This window comes from Urocampus carinirostris, chromosome 3, assembly GCF_059441175.1.
Source record: "Urocampus carinirostris isolate Australia breed hairy pipefish chromosome 3, RoL_Ucar_1.0, whole genome shotgun sequence".
Taxonomy (NCBI): Eukaryota; Metazoa; Chordata; class Actinopteri; order Syngnathiformes; family Syngnathidae; genus Urocampus; species Urocampus carinirostris.
The window spans coordinates 30634909-30640815 of record NC_142351.1 but is presented as its reverse complement, the minus strand read 5'-3'; positions in this window follow the sequence as shown (position 1 = coordinate 30640815).

Below are 5907 nucleotides of genomic sequence, written 5' to 3'. Positions count from 1 at the left end.
TTCAGCCTTCAAAACTGGAAACAAGCAAGCAGAATTTAATTTATAACTGCTGAAGTGGGTGTTGCCCGATTTTCAACCTTCAATTCTCTTTTTGGATAACACGCCCCCCTATACCTCTAAGGAGAAGGAGGCAGGCCAAAAAACATTTCAAAAAGCATCCGACTAACTGGGTCCTCTAGACCAGTGGATTTCAGCCAGTGTGCCGTGAAACTTTGTCTAGTGTGCCGCAGGAAATTGGCCGATTTTGTTTTTGAAAAAAAAAAAGCATGCCATTGTTCAGTATCTTTACTTTCTACCCATGTTTGGCCAAATAACTCTTCGTCCATATCAGTAGGTGGCAAGATATGACTTTTTTCTTCTTTGTATTTGACTTGACTAATATTTTGCTAATGAGGCACTAGGAGGAAATATTCCTTATGTATTTTGTCTGATGAAGCTGTTTATAATTGCAGTATATATATACATAAAAATAAAAATCTTGTAGATAATTTATTTGCTCTTACTTATTTTTCTTTAAAAAGAGAAAACAGATCTGATAAAACATTTAACTTCCACAGGCAGATACTTTTTGCTAATTTTTAAGGATCCATTTTGATATTTTTCTAGAAAAAAAACCATGATGAAAATATAGTCAAACTTGAAAAATAAGTTAAAAATGTTGTGAAATTCCCAATTACAGCAAAGTTATTAACCAAAATTAATTATCTGTGTCCCTTATTGGTCTCGGTGATAACAAAAACATTATACTGAACTGTCAATTTAGGCAACATTATACTTTCAGTTTAAAACCAAACATAAAACTAGATAGATAGATAGATAGATAGATAGATACTTTATTCATCCCCGAAGGGAAATTCACTTTTCCAGCAGCATCCCTAAGCTGAGAACAATCGAAAATAACTGAGAACAATCGAAAATAAATGGCTGGGAATTCATTTCTAAATATTTTCGACAAACAGTGTGCCTCAAAGAATTTCTATGAAAAAAAGGGTGTCTATTTACCAAATCCATAAGCCCCTTATAGGGAGGTGGCTAAAGTCAAGAACACACTCACATTCACCAAACATTCATATCCCTTTGCTCTTCCACCGAATATTAAGCCCACAGCACAACAAGGGGGAGTTGTTGTGCCATGCAATCCTTCATCATCAGAGATACACGACAGCATACACTGGTTTACCCCCTCCCCCCATCATATGCGTCTATCAGTCATTCTTAACTATCCTTCGCTATTAGCATCCATCCCTACCGCACACTCTTGCCTCCATTAAATTAACCAACCTAACAATTCACCCAACCAACCATATTTGGGTTTTCCTCTCATTGTATTTTCCACCACTTCTGCACTACTTACTCTTATAGTTGAACAGCCTCCATCCATTCTTTCCGTTTGTCCGGAGCATTCTCAGAGCATTTTCATTAAACCTGTCAGCAAATTCCCTCACCACACCAGTTCTTCTCCTTTCATCCTTATTCCTTAACGTATACAGTCCTGCCACTCCACACATACTACACGCGTACACAAACATCTAATTTCAAAGACATGTAACCTACTACGCTCATTTACTCTTAAACCCTAGGCCTCTGAGCAACACATTACTGTTGGTACCACCACACCTTCATGCAATCTTTGCTTTGCATCCATTCCCAGATCTCTACACTTGAACAATCCGTTCAGCACACCCATTGCCTTGCACCCTTCACAAAACCTCTTCTTCATATCCTCCCCCAAACCAGCACCTGCTGCCACATACAAACTCAAATACTTAAAACCATCTACCTCCTGCAACTCTACACATTCAAAAAAATATCTAATTTATCTACCTTGCCAATTCTCTAACACCCCAATACCTTACTCTTGTCATTGTCTTGCATTCACCTAAAGCTTTCTTATCTTACACATGCTATCAAACTCCACTACCAAAGCACTCAGTCCCGCTTCAGTCAGCCACCTAAGCAGTGCTGGGGGACTTACATGCGACCCATCATCACACACTATACCCGCTCTTACACTGACCTCACGCACCACTCCATACATATACAAGTTCATGAGAAACACAATCTTGACAAATGGTCCCCAACCTTTTCTGTACCACGGATCAGTTTAATATCTAACCATATTTTCATTGCCGGGCCTAAGGTCGGCATGAAAGGTGTTTCTACTTTCATCCAAAGTAATAATAATAAAAACCACAACACTAATACGACAATTATAACATTACTAAGAAAATCAACATTAAACATACCAATAATAAAAACAACAAGTGTAAATCTACTGTGTAATATTTGGATGTCCTCGTAACATGCCACTAACATCACATGAAACGGAAAACTCTGCGCCAACTCAATGCTTCCCACTGGTTGTTATCGTAATGCTTAATGCAAAAAGTCATGCCGAGCAGCGTGCCAAGTAATCAAAAATACAATTTTACCAAACAGACTCGGACAGCTTATCATGTATAACAAACTGCAATGATCGATCTTTCCTCCATTGCCAAAACCTTTCCATGGCCACTAGTTTGTTTACTCATGTAGTGAGGATTTATCCAGCATAATATTTGTAAAATGACGCACTCGGCCATTCTCCTTGCTGTTTGACTATAACTGACGCTGAAGCATTCATCCCTTGATGTATTTTCCGCGGCTTGGGATCCTTGCTTACGACATGACGTTTTTAACGCCTGACAGAGAAACTCACCTGCCCATGCAAACCACACCGACTTGAATTCAAACACACCACGTCGAACGCCAGATTCATGATCAGTGGGACCGTGGCAGTGTCAATAAAGCCATTATTTTAAAGAAAAAAAGAAAAAAGAAGAATATACTTTTCTATCTGTACGGCCCGATGCTAAACCCACAACCACATACCGGTCCGCGGTCCGGTTGTTTGGGACCACTGTTCTCGACAGAAATCGACACCCTTTCAAGTTGAAAGTCGTCCACATGAAGGCAGGATTCCATCTGAATTAGAGTCGATTGCTTAGAAAAAACATTCATTATCGATAAGCCCACGTGCTCCACCGTTTATTTTTACCCGTCAGGCGTTCAGCTTCGGACAACGGGGAATGACAAGAACGCAGATTTCATTGTGAACGCAACCCGAACATCTGTCCGCGGGATTCGGTGAATAAACATGGAGACTCGCAGGTGCAGGACATGGAGGTGCAAGCATTTCTTGTTATTTTATTCTATCAACTTGCTCCATGTGTCCAAACAAAAGTATTTTTGACACAATTTGCTGTTTTCTGGGTTATGTTGTTTTAATTATTAAGTATTATTCTTGGGATTTTTTTTTGTCTTGTTTTAACATTTAGACTCTCTCCAGTTGCTTGTATCTTGTCCAGGTGTATCTCAATCCCTTGTCAGGTGACTTGTACTGTATTCAGTTCCTTGTTTTTTTCCGTCTTTGTTGGTTCTTCTCTTTGTTGCTATTGAAGAGGAATGCCTTTTGCTTCCTCCGTGTCTTCGTTTATATTCGGGTTGTAAAACAAGCGCTGAAACTGAGATGAGTAGTTTCTTCAAAGTTTTATTGTCGATTTATTAAACCGAATATTCTGGCCATGATTCACAGAATACACAGAAAAAAATATCTGACAATTTCTTGATCCCGGGAGGGCAAGTTACGATGAAACCAAACTTTTAGAGGTAGTAGAAAAATCCCTGCTTTACACCAGTCAAGTCAAGTCAAGTTTATTTGTATAGCCCTTTCTCACAAGGAATCTCAAATGGCTGCACAGACCACAGATTATTGCAAACTACTTTTTCTCTTTTTTCTGTCTCTTCCTATTTTCCCCTGTTTTTCTCTTCTCTCTCTCTCTTTTCTCCCTTTCTTTTTGTCTTTCTGTCCCTTTTCTATCCCTCTCTCCCTTTCTCTATTTTCCCCTCTCTTTCTCTTTCTTTCAATATTTACCTCTTTTTCTTCTCTCTCTTTCCTACTCTTCATCTCTCTTTTGCTCTCTATCTTTTTCTACTTCTCTGTCTCTCTCCCTTTTGCTCTTTCTCATTTTTTCTTCTCTTTTCTCAATATCTCTTCTTTCTTTGTCTTCCTCTTTCTTTCTTGTTTGTTTTCTCTTTGTTGAGGCCGAGTCTAGCAAGTTTTGACCACATACTTTATAGGTTTTTAACCATTGGCACCAGGTAATAGTATGTCTCCAGTTTAACATAGATATGCAGGAGCTCACTGCACATTTACAATTTAGTTGACTATTCACTTGATATGATTGATAGAGAGGAAACAGGATTTTTTTCTTTTTTATCAGTGTTTGTGAAAGCAGTAAGTAATCCACCAGATGATTTGTTAAGAACAGATCCTGGATGGAAATTCCATGGATAGCCTAAAAATGTGTTGCAGCTATTAAGTTCATCGAGCAGGTGCTGAATTATACAGAAGCAGGAAATGACCCAACTGAAGATGACTGGTGCAGATAATTGATGGGTATCAATACGCTGTTTCAATTTCAAAATGTCAACCATTGGCAAAGGTATTATAAACGTGTAGGTTTATTGGAGAGAAATGAATGTAAGGCAGGACTGTTCAATTACGAAGTAATTTGGGCCGCATTTTTGAATCATGTCGGGCGGGATGGTCACATGAAGTGCGCATTAAACAAGTTATTTTATTTTTTTTAAAACTTAAGTCAATAACTTTCTTCTACCCATTTAACAATGAAACCCATATATAAGAACTACATCCCTGTGAATGTTTTGATTGTTGGCTGCATTTTTAATTTTACTTGTCAAATTTTAAAGGTATATAACACATTAGTTCCCAACTTCTAATAGTTTCGCTAGACCTATGTCAAATTATTGCCTGGCAAGAAGACTATGACGGGTGTTGCGATCACAGTGTCAAAACCTAGGACTTTTTTAAACCTGGCAAACCAAGTCACCCTGAATTGATTTCAAGGGTTGGCTTCTGCCGCGTGTTGCCTGAGGGCCACAACTTGAATAAGTCTGATGTAATGAAAAACATGTACAGGTGGCAATAGATCTTAGAAATAATGGATTTAAGGATGACCTTTTAGGTAGACCACAAAAGAAGCTACAGACTTTGACGTATTTGAGTGGGCATAAACCATACAGGAAAAAAAAAATCCATTTTCTGAACAACATATCCTCATTACGGTGCCATTGCTCCAGGGCCATGACCACCCTAAACAAGTGCACAATACTGGAAAAATATAATATAATATATCCATATTTTCTACTAAGTACAGTACGTGTTAACAAGGCCCAACTGGGTTCAAATAGCCCTGTATTTATTTACACTGCACCTTTTATCTTAATTTTAGCAAAGCTGTTCAGGGCAGATCACATTAGGAAGGGGTAATGTGAGGGGAAGTGGGGTAGGTTGAAGCGTAACTTCATGCTCATCCTCACGTAATTTATTTTGTTTTAATTTGTAGTATAATAGTTTAAAAAAGTGAAAGAAAAAGGCCTGTTTTGGGTACAGTCCAAACGCCAACCGTGACCCAAAGAAGGATGAAAAAAGAGGAGTTTATTCGAGCGCATCTAAGAAATGCACGCACTTGCACGTGCAACATAGGTAGCTTGACACAGGGTACTTACACCTTTTTGATAGCCAAATACAAGCACTTTTTAAGGACTCCCAAAGCCAATTTTCCAATTTCTACAGTCCCCCTAAAAGAAATCTGGTCTGAACTGGCATTTTATTTATACCTGCGGTTTTCATACGTGATATTTCGTTTTGCGTGTCTATTTTTCAAGACATATAATTTTTATATTGTGACTAAATAGCAAATATATTTGTTTTTGAGACAAATACCTCCCCATATAGGTGTTGGGTAAAAATGACACTGACAAGTCGCTTATATTTTCAGTTGCAGGAAGTTCTTCCCATTACAATTTATCACTGGGAAACGCTACCTTTATGTTTTGCATGTT